This window comes from Liolophura sinensis, chromosome 4, assembly GCF_032854445.1.
Source record: "Liolophura sinensis isolate JHLJ2023 chromosome 4, CUHK_Ljap_v2, whole genome shotgun sequence".
NCBI classification, from domain to species: domain Eukaryota; kingdom Metazoa; phylum Mollusca; class Polyplacophora; order Chitonida; family Chitonidae; genus Liolophura; species Liolophura sinensis.
The window spans coordinates 5300823-5315882 of NC_088298.1; positions in this window are offsets into that span (position 1 = coordinate 5300823).

A 15060-nucleotide genomic window follows, 5' to 3' on the forward strand; every position below is an offset into this window, starting at 1 on the left:
GGAGACGAATACTCTTTCAGATACGCTATTATGCTCAAAATGATATTTGACACATATTATTTATAATGAATACAGGTACCTTGTCAAATTTGGTGTTTTAATGCTGTTTAAGAGATTACATATATGTCATTCTAATGCGGAATGAAAGTCACTTTTATTTTTGACTGATTTCTGTACCGAATTATGTATTTGATTGGTGTTTTACTCAAAAATATTTCACTTATACGACGGCGGCCAGAATTATTGTGAGAGAAACCGGACAGATCTTGGGGAAACCCACGACCATACGAAAGTTACTGGCAGAACTTCCCATGTATACTGCCGGAGAAAAAGGCATGCATCATGAGCGGGACTTGAACCCTCGGCGACCGCATAAATTTTGACATGGAACTCATTCACGGACTACGAATTTGAACTTTGATATGGAATTCATGCCTGGAATATCCATTGTCTGTCGGGCATCATTGAAAACTGATGACCTCTTCTCTCTTGTGTTACCGGCTTTATTTCTTATTTGTATAATTTCTTAAATACCTTTGTCTTTGAGAGTTAGTGTTAAACGTTGTTTTGGAAATGGAGCTTGCGATTATCGACTTGGAAAGCCTTTTACGAACTACGAATGGTATATGAATGTCGGATTTGACGCTTATATCCATAGATTAATACCTTAAGGCAGTCATCCGTAGACCAAGAAAAATGCGTATAAACCTATACAGGGCTCCAACAAATTAGATCACTTAGTTTGGACTCAGAAAGTGTTCGTGCCAATATATATATACAGCTCCTACTGGGTCGCTGGGTCAAGATGTTTGCCCGGTAACTGCAGAGGTGAGCAGGTTACTTCAGTTAAGGTGGGGAACAGTTAGTTCTTGAACGTGTTTGCATATCCACCCTTCTTCTGCCGCATGAGTGGCTAATGTTATGTATAGTACTGGACTAATTCACCGGCAAGCAGTTCACTTAGTATCTTCCAGGTTATATATCTGTTCGTAGTTTCACCGCTCAGCGCTTCGACAGGGTTTGAATTTCTACCGTTTAGTGCTTTGCCAGGGTTCTCTAAAAAAAATAATTTGTGAAGAGTAATAGAAAGCCTGTTGTCTGAGTGATGTTAGAATGCATCCTGCTATTGCAGCAGATTATTCTGTTAAATATAACATACACATTGTAATAATTCAACATAAAGATTCTATTAGGCTAACAGGGTATTATGTTGAATATAACGCTGTATTAGGTTATAATAACAGAGTACATTCTGGTATCACTCAGACGACCGACTTGATTTTTTTAGTGTTAGAGGTTTTATCGCTCTGTGCTACAGCAGGGTCTGGAGTTCTATCGGTCATTGCAACACCAGGTTTTGAAGTTCTATAGCTCAGTCTACGCTGAGGATCTATCGTTTAATGGTACTCCAGAGTTTGAAATTCTACCGCTCTGTGCTACACTAGGGTTTGACGTTCTATCGCTCAGAGCCTCGCCCAGGTTTGAAGTTCTATCGCTCAGTTCTACATTAGGGTTTGAAGTTCTATCTCTTTGGGCTATACCTCGCCCAGGTTTGAAGTTCTATCGCTCAGTTCTACATTAGGGTTTGAAGTTCTATCTCTTTGGGCTATACTAGGGTTTGAAGTCCTACCGCTCTGTGTTACTCTATAGGGTTTGAAGTTCTATCGCTCTGTGCTGCACTAGGGTTTGAAGTTTATTGCTCTGTGTTACACAATTTTTTGAAGTTCTGTGTCCCTGTGCTACACTAGGGTGTGAAGTTTTATCACTCAGTGCTACACCAAGGTTTAAAGTTCTATCGCTGTGTCCTGCACTAGGGTTGAAGTTCTATCTCTATGTGCTACACCAGGGTTTCAAGTTCTTTCTCTCTGTGCTTCACCAGAGTTTGAAGCTCTATCTCTGTGTGCTATACCAGGGTTTGAAGTTCTATCGCTCCATACTACACAAGGGTTTGAAGTGCTGTGGCTTAGTGCTACACTAGGGTTTGAAGATCTATTGCTCAGTGTTACATAAGGGTTTAAAGTGCTATCGTTTGTGCTACGCTAAGGTTTGAAGTTCTATCGCTTAGTGCTACATTAGGATTTGAAAATCTGTCTCTGTGCTATACTAGGGTTTGAAGTTCTATCTCTTAGTGCTAGGCCAGGTATTGAAGTTTTATGGCTCAGTCTACTCCAAGTTTAGGGTTGAAGTTCTATCTCTCTGTGCTACATTAGGGTTTGAAGTCTTTGTGTTACTCTGTAGGGTTTGAAAATCTATCGCTCTGTGCTGAACAAGAGTTTGAAGTTCTATTGCTCGGTGTTACACTAGGGTTTGAAGTTCTATCCCTCTGTGCTACACTAGGGTGTGAGGTCCTATCGCTCAGTGCTACACCAAGATTCAAAGTTCTATCGCTGTGTCCTGCACTAAGGTTTAAGTTCTATCTTTCTGTGCTACGCTAGGGTTTGAGATTCTATCGCTGTATGTTACTCTATAAGGCTTGAAGTTCTATCTCTCTGTGCTACTCTAGAGTTTGACGATATATCGCTGCGTGTTCCTCTGTCTTCATAGATTTAATTCTTACTTGTACACCTAGAAAAGGATATCAGCTTTGGGCGACTGGGCCGTTATCTGTCTGTGTGACCCCTATCCCTACCCCTTTTCCTTTTCGTCTTAAATCGTCCGGGTTATTCGGTTTGTACTCTTTCAGGGCTCAGGCTTAGCCGCTAGCCCATTGTCAACATTGACACGCTGTTCATTAAACACTATTCATTATCAAGGTGTCGGGGGGATGTTTTTACGTTGAGCGTTGATCACACAAGTTACAAATCAGAACCTGTGTTTGCTTTTCGTCCCGTCTTTTTTCTGTTCCTGCCAGCCCATCGCCGAGGTGCGGCATACTAATTTCCACTCCCCCCTCCACTAACAGCCCTAGCTTCTCCCGTCAACCCTTTTATTCTCCCGCACAAATCTTCTGTCCCCAAAGTCCGTAATGATCTGCAAATCTACCCAGGGGTTCGGTCAGGGTTTTGTAACCTCCACCCCTCCTCCGAACCCCTTCCCCAAGCCACCCTCCACACTGTAGTAACTGCCTGTTTTGGAGTTGCTACCTGAATGAGCCGCTACTGTGCCTGTTTTACGCCGTACTCAAGAATATTTCACTTACACATCGGCGGCCAGCAGTATGGTGGGAGAAAACCGGGCAGAGCCCAGGGGAAACCCACGACCATCGGCAGATTGCTGACAGACCTTCCCACGTACGGCCGGAGAGGAAGCCAGCATGAGCTGGACTTGAATTCACAGCGACCGCATTGGTTACTTCTTTCAATAAATACGTGTCACGTAATTCAGGAAAACGGTCGACAAGGATGACGCTGTTTTGACTCTTTTTTGCTAAGGTCCGCAAAATTATTGGTTTCCAAATCCTCTGTGACATGCTATCGGATATTACAATATACAGTTTTCGGTTTAATACAGAAAACAGTAAAATGCTGAATCATTGATATTTATTTACTCATTTATTCTATTGGTGCTTTTCACCATTTTCAAGGATATTTCACTTTTAAGACGGTGGCTATAGCATAATGGTGGCAGGAAACTTGACCAGACCACGGGAAAACCCACGACAATCGCAGCGACCGCATTATAGTGAGAATGGATGGATAGATGCTTGGAGTTTAACGTCGCATTTAGCAATTTTCGGTCATGTGACGACGAGTAGATGTGTGTGTATGTATACTGTGTCTTCTTGTAGCAAGGCGAGGTTATGTCGCCAATGTGATGCTGCCAATGTATAACGTATAATACCGAAGACACTAGACATGACTCGCATTAGTGAGAGACTCGTGAGACATTTATGATACTCTAGGTTACCGAGGTCCCCATAAAATATTTAGACACTTTAGTTCGTGGTTATAACAATAAGTTCGAGCAGTTCAAAGATGTCTTTGATTTCATTTGCCATAACATAATAACTATACAGTATATATACTACGATGTAATATAAGCTTTAGAGTTGAAATCAAACTAAATCCTCGGGAAAGTAGATCCAGGGAATATCCAAGATCAATCCTGCGTCGAATCACGCTTCAGACCTTGAAAGAGGAAACCGTAAGTTCCTTGCTTGGCTTTCAGCATTAAAGGGATAGCGCAACGACTGGTTGACCCGTATCAGTATAATGGCTCGGGTGGTGCAGCTTACTTGCCTTTGGTAAATCGTTTCACTGAAGCAGTACTAGATACAAGAGCGGTGGAATCCGTCCTGCAACAAGGAGGCACCTTGCATGCACTCTAAGGATTCATTCGTTGTAATATGACTAAAAAATTGTTAAATACGACGTTAAACCCCAAACACTCACTCACTCACTCACACACTCACTCAAATCAACTGCATGTAGATAGCCAATATATCTCATACATTTCAAATGAAACCATACTGAAAGAAATAACGGTTCAAAATTTCTTTTCCACGACATAGGGCATACAGGGATTTCACCCGTTGAGCTTTCCACATAAATATTTCAACAAAAGCTGTATGATTGTTATAATCAAGGGATCTTTGCCGAATCTGAATCGTCTAAATTGCTTCTTTATGACTATATAAAATGTAATCACGGCTTTGAGGCTTATTGAGATAAAGTAAAATAATAGTAGTTCTAGAAAAGGCATGTCTAGGTTAAGAACTTCGTTCCAGCAACTATGAATAGAAATTCGACGTTATGGTAGCAGTAAACTGGCAAGGAATATTAGAACGTGTAAAACGTGTGCACGAAACGAAGCAGACGACTAATATCATTTTCTTTTTATTTGTCCATTCTACACTTCTTTAGGTGCAAAGTCATATTTTTATTTAAAAAAAAAGGAAAAACCCAGTACTTGCAAACTGTTTGAGCTGTTGTCTTCATCGGTGAATGCTTTGAGTTACGCCAGACCACGTAAAATGTTTACTATACATTTTAGTTGTTCTGACACCCTCAGAGTGTCATAAGATTTTTGCTATATTATGTTCGTAACTATCTATGCCACCAAACTCTATATTCGCGTGTATGTGAGAGGCGAGAAGCTCATTTGCATAAGTCATTTCAGTAAAAACTTAACTGACGTTTCGCTTGTTGGTTTATAGGACCTACATTTTGCACAATGTCCGCGGCTTCATTGTAAGTAGTATGTCGGAGCAAACGATCGACAGCGCTTCTAATGGAGTCGGCGATGTACCTTTCATTTGTACTGTATGAGTACAGCACATCTCGTGTAACAAATAAGCCAGTTTATTCTCTGGCTTAGTCCCGCGCGTGACAGTTACTGGGCCATGTTTAGCAGTCGCGAGGACAAATTCAGTAGTCAAAGCTTGGGACATATGGTAAGGGGTTAGCCAGATAGGCATCCAGGCCTCGGGCACGGCGCGTATTTATCCGCTTAAACGAGTGGCCCCCTTTTTTCGATTATTCAGCGATGATGAGTTGTAATGAGTGGGGCGTGGCCAGACGACAGTAAATGCAATAGGTGCTGACACATGCGGTGCCAATCACACGGAATGGGCCATTATTATACTGAGAGGGGTGTGAGCAGGTTGCAAGGTGCACTTCAGAGAAAAATGTTTTGAAGGGAGGCACGAGAGCGCGGGGAAGGTTTTTTCTTTTGTGTACGTGCGTCTATGTGTTTTAATACACTATACACAGCCTCCAATATAATAATTTCAAAGTATATACACCGTGTCGGCTAAAAGTCCGCCCCATCTACCGCAGCCTTGGTACAGTGTAGTAGAGATGTCACATTCAAGAGCAATTAGTAACCTTGCCAGTCTGTTTGCTTTCTCAGGTTGCATTTTCGTCGGTGTTGGGTTTCCTAGAGCGTCAGCACCCCCTCGTCTCGGTGAGCGTTACAGCCATCTGGCACCCGCACCCCGTCGGGACCAGCAGAGAGCCCTACAGACACCAGCCTAGATAGACCGCTTATCTAACGTGTAGAGCGAGCGATTACGGCGATAGAAGTATTTTGCTTCTGCCAAAGTTCTGAATAACTCGCTAACAAGCTACATAAGTGTGCTAAGACGAGTGCCGAAAGATTTCTTCTCTCTCTCTCTCTGGCTACACACCCATCAGCCCAAAAAAAACAAAAAAAAAACACACACACACACACAAACACACAAGAGACGCTTCTAAAGCTAGGCGCTGTAACAGACATTCGCATAACCCTCGCCAGCCGTAATGGACGTCACACACACACAAACACACAAGAGACGCTTCTAAAGCTAGGCGCTGTAACAGACATTCGCATAACCCTCGCCAGCCGTAATGGACGTCCCAGTCCGACAATAGCAATACCGATTTCTATTACAACGTTAAACACAAAGTACGCCCAAAAAATAATTTGTTAAATTTAACAGAAAGTCTGTTGTCTGAGTGATGACAGAATTTATTTTGTTAATGCAACAGATCATTCTGTTAAATATAATACGCATATTCCATTAATTCATCATAATGAGTCTATTAGACTAACATGGTTTTAGGTTGACTACGACACAACAACAGACTTTCTATTAAAGACAGACAGATTATTTTTGGAGTGTACCAAAGGACTAAAACAAATTATGTATCTAGTAAAAATTTAGGAAGGATCCCTGCAAAGGCAACAGTCAAATCTGTTCACTCCAGAACAGGTTAGTAGCCTTTCTCGTTTTTACTCCAAGAATTTCATCTAGATTTTGAACTAGAAAGGATTTCGTCAGGGCCGTTTTGTGAGGGTAACGAATATTACTTTAAAGCAATATATGTTTTGTTTAACACTTCTGTTTGTTGTACTAAAAACACCAAAAGATAATACAAATGTAACCTGGGGAACTAAAATAAACTGGGTCCGAAGTTTCGACTATGTCGATGAGAAGAGTAGAAGGAGTGAAAACAATAGTCGGCTTGGATATCCATGCAAGCTTCGGACAGCGTAAAGAAACTGAGCTATAAAAATGATTGAAATAAGCGCTTCATTTAATAGTTATATTATTTTCTTTGCTTGTTTTCTTTTCTAAACTCAGTACTGACTAATTTTTTCGCTTATACCACAGCCATCAGTTTTATGGGTGCCTGGAGGAACCCTCGGACTAGCTGGATTAAGCCACAGACCTTCGGCAAGAAACCGTTACAAACTTTCGCATGTGTTGCACACAAGTTTTCACCAAACTCTGTATTCGCGTGTATGTGAGAGGCGAGAAGCTCATTTGCATAAGTCATTTCAGTAAAAACTCAGTCTTCCCATTGGAAGAAGGCAAGTAGGCCTAATACGGCTCCGTTCAGCGATTATTACTAAGACTGAGGTTGAGCGTACGTCTCGCCGAGTGTCCAGTGTTTCTCATGGTGATTTTAGTGAGGCAGCACTGTACATATGGGCTGCGCAGGAACTTTGGTGTCCGCCAAGTAGACATCGTTATGATGAAACCGAAAAATTGATGGGCAGATGGGTGGATGCATTGATTGATTGGCGTTTCAAGCCGTGCTCAAGATGCTTTCATTTACATGGCGGCAGCCAGTTATATAGGTGATAGAAACCAGAGTGCCTTGAGTAGACTACTGACCATTGACAGGTGCCTCACAAACCTCGTGGGTATAATCCGCAGCCGAAAAAGCGAGAGCTGGATTGGAACACACGACTCACGGCTTCATTGGTCGAAGGTCTGATAGTCAGACCGAAATGGTGTAGAAAGCGGCATTAAACATTAAACTATGAAGTAAACCAGAATGAATGGTAATAAATGAGACACTATATATATATATATATATATATATATATATATATATATATATATATATATATATATATATATATATATATATATATATATATATATATATATATATATATATATATATATATATATATATATATATATATATATATATATATATATATATATATATATATATATATATATATATATATATATATATATATATATATATATATCGAGTTACCGTCGCTGTGAGTTCAAGTCCAGCTCACGCTGGAATCCTCTCCGGCCGTACGTGAATGGCCGTGGCTTCCCATCATGATGCTGAATGCCGTCATATAAGTGAAACAAGTAAAACATCAATCAAATAATGTCAGATAACTTAACTAGCCCATCCCGTTGAAAAGTATAAAAAACACTTCATTTATTGGAAATATTTACGCCCTGCTTTAAATTATGTAATATTTTGGAAATGTGGAGGTATTTGGTCATTCCAATGTTGTCTCGAATACGACGGTCATGCAACAGCCAAAAGTATATAGGCGGCTGCAGTCGTATAAGTGAAACATTCCTGCTGGTCGCCGTGGTATATGTGAAATATGCTTCAGTATGGCGTAAAACACCAATCAAATAAATAAATAAATAAGGTAAATAGGAAACTAAAATTCCATCGAGTGTCTTTCTCCAACAGCAAAAATTGCAATTAATGAATGCAATGTCTAACCCCTCCCCCACAAACCCCACCCCACCCCGACCTGCCCACACGCATCTCTCCATCAGCCGATAAACTTCCTAAACTCCAATACAAACAGCCCCACCCCTCCCCCCCACCGACACAGTAGGTCTATAGCTGTGACGGGAGCCAAGTTTCTCGCCCCAAAACCTGCATCTAATTTGGACGATTAAGTTAACCGGACGGGGAAATCTCCTACTTGGTTTATTTCGCTAAACAGAAATAATATATCCGATGTCGGAGCTCTCCGTTAACAGCGGAGCTCCTTGAATGGTCCCGTGGGAGGGAGAGGTGCTAGGAGCATGACGGCAGTGGGTGGGGGCGGGAGTGTATGGGTCGGTCCTGTTAATGAGAAAGAGGGACGCTGAGGCTAGAGTGTTAATTGGACCGTCCATATATAACCCTCGTTCAACAAAAGAGATTCCTTGTTCTCTGTAGGAGAAGCTAATTCTTGCCAATTATATTAGCATCAAATGTCTCATTGTGCAAATGGTTTCTGCATCTCCCTGCATATAAAAGTCCCTTGTTGTTGTGGCGGTCCCATGTCGCTAATTCTGTAGTCTTGGGGAAAGTGTTAATCGCATTCGAAGTCTTATGCCCAATTTTTGTTATAGTTAAATTCCTGGATTTCACAGTCAAGTTAATACTAGAAGTCCTAGATATGTATGATATAAAATTCTCCAAAACTGGGGAATTGTCTAATTTTTTGATAAAAAAAGAATTACAGGATAGAGAGTAAAAACAGAGCAGCGTCGACAGTGGTAGCTGGCAAAATGGTGACACGTATTACCGGTGAAAGACGGCTACCACGACTGTCAGTTTACCTCAGCTATAGGGGTTTTATTCTAATTGCTCATATATATGCTTGGAAGTAGCACTAAGTATAAAACAATGCAGTGGCGTTAGTTGCAATTTATTAGACGTTGCTGTTCTAGAATTACTCAAAATGTGTGTTTAGTTGTCATCATATTTACTATACAATCACATTCAACCAACGTAAATTAAGGGGATCATGTATCGGGGATGCTCAGTGGACCAACAGAATTCTGATTGCAATGTAAAAGAATACATATATACGTGACCAAACTAACAAACTACATGTGACTACACGTGACCAAACTAACAAACTACATGTGACTACACGTGACCAAACTAACAAACTACATGTGACTACACGTGACCAAACTAACAAACTACAGGCTGTTTCATTCATCTGCATGAAGTTGCGTTCAACATTATTTATTCATTTATTTGAAAATGTAGAATTTGGCATTTAAGATAATCAGATAAATAAACTAATGTATATAAGAGTGTTCAGATTGATGACCAAACTGTAATAAACTAGAATATTTCATGTATGTGCATAAAGCTGCTTTCAGCTTTATTTATTTATTTGAAAATATGGAATTTTGCCATGAAGATAATAGGATAAATAAATTGTAAAAGACTGCCCAGACTAGTGTCCAAACTAACAAACTTCAGAACGTCTCATGAATCTGCCTGAAGTTGCTATCAGCATTATTGGTCGTACCTTTACATTTGTGACCATGCAAACCATGGCTACCACTCTCAAAGTTGTTGGAAACTTTCTTGCGTGGACACACTTGAACAAGTGCTGGACACAGAACAGATGTCCCTGGGAAGGTTGGCAACAAAAGAAATGAAACAATGGACAAGTACTTGGTGACAAGAGGATGGGGGTGTTCTAGCCGCTTATCGCCTCAAACTATTGGAATATTTGGCAAATATCAACAGAAAATAATATCTCGTCATTGCAAACTATAATATTCTTGGAGCTGATGAAACATTGTCATCTGGACAGCGCCGTATTTAAACACACTTTGGCCAAACTTGAGCGCTCTTACAGAGACACTGGTCACCCATGGTAAAGCCGCCAACCCCTTTGATGTTGTTAAGATTGTGGAATTGTGTTATCAAAATTTGCAGTCCACTGCCAGAGGCTAAGCTTAATTAAACACTTTGTTTATCTCGATGACCCTTGCATTGAATTTTAATTTAAGCCAGGCAGAAAGTGTTATATTTGCAATGATGGCCAAGATGCTGTATTTTGCTCTTCACTGACCGGTAAATACTGGCGTTTTGTGATTTTTGAGTAGTTTGTTGTAACGGAGGGGTGACGATAACCCAATTAGAGACTGAGTCCGATAACGACGAAGCGACTTTTGAGAAGAAATAGAAACAACGCCCAAATGATTAAACACTACACCGGAAATCGGAACATAGGATTAACGCAATCTCGGATCCAGTCCCATTATTTTATGAAAATCTGGTTTTTCTGTGCGAGCGGTTAGAAGTGTTTCTCTCGAACAAACGTTCATTTGAAATGGATTAAAAATAGCTGAAGAGGACGCATCAGTGAGAGAGTGTGAGCAAAGAAGGAGTTGCGAAAGAATGGCCTACCACGGAAGGCTTTCATTGTTCTGAGATCCCTCGGCACTTATCGGCCTCTGAAATCTTACACATCTTCGCTGTCTCTCTCTCTCCCCCTCCACCCCCCGCACCCTTACCCTTCTATCATCTTGTGTCAATCCCACAGCTTGACACACATCTAAACAGCTCGCCTGCCACTGCTGTTCTCTCTGATATTCTTAAGTGTTGACAGATAGACGAATTTCCGCGAGACTTTCCTTTGAGCGCGTGGGACCATGACGACCGTGCTTATGGAGCAGACGACATACACACAGTTGTATCGCGGTCGTCTGACACGCAGATAATGAACCCATCACTATATTAAGTTCACATAATTTGCAGAAGAATTTTTCAACCGGTCTTCAGCTAGCTCGTAGAAAAGCCTCGCTTGAATTTTAAGGACGATCAGGCGACAAAACCGCCTTTTGGGATGAATGGATGTTCACACCGCTACGGTGACGAACGAGTTCTTTTCCCCCGTCGAGAACGCCAGGGCCGTTAAAGGCTGGCTTTCACGGACAGGTTGAGCGTTACAATTCGACGACGGGAGCCCAGAGCAATTATTCTGTCAGTTCACTCGCCTAAACCATATTACGGGGGTGTTTAGCGTATAACTTGTTATGCCTTCTTCAAAGCGAAAAAAATCTAATAACCTAGTACCTATTGAAAGTAGAGCGTCAAGGTCATATCCCATGGCAGTTTCCGTGACCTTCAGCGTTAATATCCATTCAATTTAGACTAACAATTCCTTTTAAGCTATTGTTGATTATTGGTCTTCAGAGACTTCATACAATATATATCATAACCAAGTAAGGGAACTTTCCGCAAAGCGTGTTTGTTAACCTATTTAATGTACTCAATCAGTCCCGATCTTTCCCAAGGATAAACAAAAAAAAGAGCCAAATAAACAAATATTTTTTATATAGATTACGTCTAATAGTGTCTTTTAAAGTATGCGAAGCTGTACAATTATATCACGAACTTCTCATGAAAAAGAGCTATAAAATCAAAGAGAAATTGTCCAGACCTATTTTTGGCACTTATTGCCGCAATGTCATATATAACTTTATAGTACTATTGATAGCGGTGGAGAAGGGAGAGCATTTGTAATGTTAGATTAACTCTGTCTACACTGCTAGAAACATACTTTACAAAATGCCCAAGGAAGTACCAAAAACTGTATTGAGCTACGCTTTATAAATGCTAAAAAATTTGTAACTTTATAGGTTGTTACAACTTGCAAAGATTCATTTATTTATTTAAGGATATCTCATCTATACGACGGCGGCCAGCATTATGGTGGGAGAAACCGGGCTGATCCCGGGGGAAACTTACGACCATCTGCAGGCTGCTGCCAGCCCTTCCCACGTACTCAAGGGTTGATCATGCAAGGCGTCACAGTTTAAGATGTTAACACTCATATTTTATGGCATTTAACATGTTGTATCATGCTATGTCTCACGAAATGTCGACATTTTGACATTTGCGTTCTAAGAGTGACATAATTTTGTTCCACTTTGCCGTCGGAGTGCATGCGTCGATTGTACCAGCTTGTTGCAGTTTTCGTCAAGCCTATTGTCTTAATCGGTGCGACAGACGCAAGGTGCGACTTATTTGTATAGAACAAACTTATGTTTACCCTTCAGTGTGTCAGTAACCACAAAATGGATAAGCGATTAGCTGGAGAAACAACTGATGGAATCTTCGTCTTCAGATTTCACAAAAATGAGTTTGAGACTGTACGCTTTAAATTAAAACGAACACCGTGAAAAACGTAAACGTTAAATGCCGACATTTTATAGGTTTTTAAATGGAACAGCATGTTAATTGCTGTACACTTTGAGTGCAAACTTCTTAAAATGTTGCGCCGAGTAATGATTGTTAGCAAGTCGTAGAATACAGTAATTCTAGCTTACAGGATTTTCGATGTTTATATTTGCTGAACACAGCACCTAAAAGTATTAATTTCACATGACGTATAATGTTAGATTACCACACTTTCTGAACAGTTTTTAGTGTTAAATTTCTGGCAGTATATAAATGCTTTGCCTCCACCACCGCGGCCAAATGTTGGATTTAACATTTGTTTGGCGACGTTTTGTGTAGGCTTATTGGTTGACTGACATTTTTTTGTTCTCTCCTTGGCTGCATTTAATTTAGCCTTATTGGTTGACATTTTAGTGTTCCCTCATCGGCGACGTTTACGTAATTTTACTGGTTGACATTTTCTTGCTCCCTCCTTGGGGACGTGCAATGACATTTTCTTGTTTTCTCCTTGGCATTTACGTTTCGTGTAGGATTATTACATTGTCGACATTTTCTTGTTCCCTTCTTGGCGACTTTTATGTAGGGTATATTGTATGGTTATCATTTTATTGTTTCCTCGCTTGACATTCAGCATGAAGGGGAAGTGCCACGATTGGTTGACTCGGGTGGGCGGCTTATTTGCCTTCGGTAAGTCGTCTCAGTGAAGCAGCACTAGATAAAATAGCGATGGAAATGCGTCCTGCAACAAGGAGGCACATTACATGCATTCTAAGGACTCCTTCGTCGTCATATGACTGAAAGATTGTTAAGTACGGCCACTCACTCACTCATTTTCTTGTTCCCTCCTTGGCAACGTTTTGTGCAAACTTCTTACATTGTCAACATTTTCTTGTTCCCTCCTGGGGACGTGTAAGAAGTCGTTTTTTTGTTTACATTTTATATACGCTTTATATCAACAAGCGTGTATATTTCTTTAATTTACATTTCAGCCTACCAGTATTTGTACCATAATTCTTTAACCCTCTATATGGACTAAAGATGTACTGGGCGAAGATTGTAAGCGGCCAATTGTATGACAGCATTTATTGTGGTCAACATGTATATTTTTTAATTATTTATTTATTTGATTGGTGTTTTACGACCTATACAAGAATAATTCACTTATGCGACGGCGGCCAGCATTATGGTGGGAGGGAACCGTTCGCGTGCGACCGGAAAAGAAGCCAGCATGAGCTTTAGTGAGAGGTTCATGGGTCATTGTGCCACGTTGGCGTGCTAAACACCTCGGCCACGGAGGCCCCTTCATGTATATTATAATATATAGTTGAGATTTGTTTATTCAGCCTTTTGCCACTTGTTTTGCACGCAAATCTATGTCAGATGTTAACAATATTTTATATCTTGCTTGACATCTTCTTCTTTGGCCAGATGTTGCGTCTCGGTTAACAACTCAATATCTTTTAATTTGTTGGCCACATTTTTGTGAATTTTTGTAATTTTAGAATTCTGTGTAGGGTTAAATTTAATGAATACCGGTAATAGATTCATAGTATATGTAGTGCGTATCACCTTGCCACTCACCTGTTTGAGACCTGTGTGACAGAGATTGGCGGTTCCCTTTGATGTACAGTCACATTATACTGGTATGATTATAGCGTAACACACACTACAAAGAATGGAAACGTTTGGTTTTAACTAGGCCTTCAAGCACTGGCTTTATTTTGGCAAATGATATCTATTAAAAGAAGGAAGGAAAATCATCGGCACTTTATATGAATCCATCGTTAAACCGTCGGGTTGAACTGTCGCGCGCTTGCACGTGTCGTCAATTACACGTTAGGACGTCAGTCGCACGCGCCTGTTCTTTCTTCAGGTTTAGAACACGTGCACATGGCAGCCATTGTGAGAACAAGGACTGCATGTAATGAAGGCAACAAATTTGTTTAACAGACAGAATTGGAAAATCACGCGTTAAAAAATGGCCAGGAGCGTGGTGTTCTGAGGATAATAAGGTATAAAAGGAATTACAGCTCGGCGGGTTCAAGAAAATTCTGTAATCTAACTCAAGATCTTGCCATTTGCTCTGAGGGGAAACCTTCGGATTTGTTTTTCTTCTTTGTATCTCCCCTTTTCTTTCAGAAATGATAACCACCGCGAACCAACCAAAAGAAACGTTTCATAGTATCGCGACCAATCCGCGAGCGTTTCTCTCAAAGTAATTGAGAGCTTCGTGATCAAACGGCTGCTGACTGCATAGTTGAATCCCAGAAGCTTTTCCGCTCAATTTAGTTTCTAACGAATTTTTCAGCGTTGTGTCGATTTATCACTCCACTTGACAACAAAACTGAATTTAAATGTTTAAATAGGTCTGGCATTCCAGCCTTTCATCTCAATGCCGGATTCCTCTCAATGGCATCACGTGACGGCCATGTGTAAT